At 31.7% G+C, this 517-nt stretch overlaps 1 protein-coding gene across 13 annotated transcripts in view; it reads right to left on the bottom strand.

Moving 5' to 3' along the window:
• The window catches only part of LOC120588007 (LIM and calponin homology domains-containing protein 1), a 94906-nt gene extending 94389 nt beyond the window's left edge, over nt 1-517 (bottom strand). For 10 of the 13 annotated variants that reach the window (XM_039845077.1, XM_039845089.1, XM_039845092.1 and 7 more), the window contains exon 1: nt 500-517. The gene's annotated coding sequence lies outside the window, so the exon portion shown is untranslated. The remainder of the gene's footprint in view (nt 1-499) is intronic. The other 3 variants (XM_039845098.1, XM_039845097.1, XM_039845100.1) reach the window with 1 other exon arrangement.

Below are 517 nucleotides of genomic sequence, written 5' to 3'. Positions count from 1 at the left end.
AAAACAGGACTAATATACTTACCTTTTCAAAATAAGATCTAACTCCAAAAAGTTAACTTTGGGAAGTACTAATAAAAACTCAAATGATTAATAGGAAAAAAATACAAAAAGTACAGGCTTACAACAGTCAATACTATTCATATTATACTGATCTTTCCCTAAAACGACTTGCCCAACTGCTTAATATAATAATCCCATCTATGCATGTCAAGAAACTAATTCTAGTTTTGTGTTTAAGAAATTTAATCACACATAGCACAGGCTTTCTTTGTTTATTTCTGGATTGAGCACTTATCTAAATTAAAGAGAACCTCCACAAATCTACCATTTTTTATATCTATTACAGTCATTAATTATTCTATCAGAGACACAAACGCTTGTTTCCTAAGGACTCTTGGTAGCAAGGCATTCAAGAGGTACCGAATGTATGAACTAAATCTTACACTTGAACCATCCAAGCAGAAGGACTAAGTTTGGAAAGTGAAGGTAAAACACTTACATTTTTCAGCTTCCTACT

Source organism: Pteropus medius, unplaced genomic scaffold (assembly GCF_902729225.1).
Source record: "Pteropus medius unplaced genomic scaffold, Ma_sr-lr_union100, whole genome shotgun sequence".
NCBI lineage: Eukaryota > Metazoa > Chordata > Mammalia > Chiroptera > Pteropodidae > Pteropus > Pteropus medius.
Note: the sequence above shows the minus strand (reverse complement) of the source record. Positions and strands in the feature narration are given on the sequence as shown.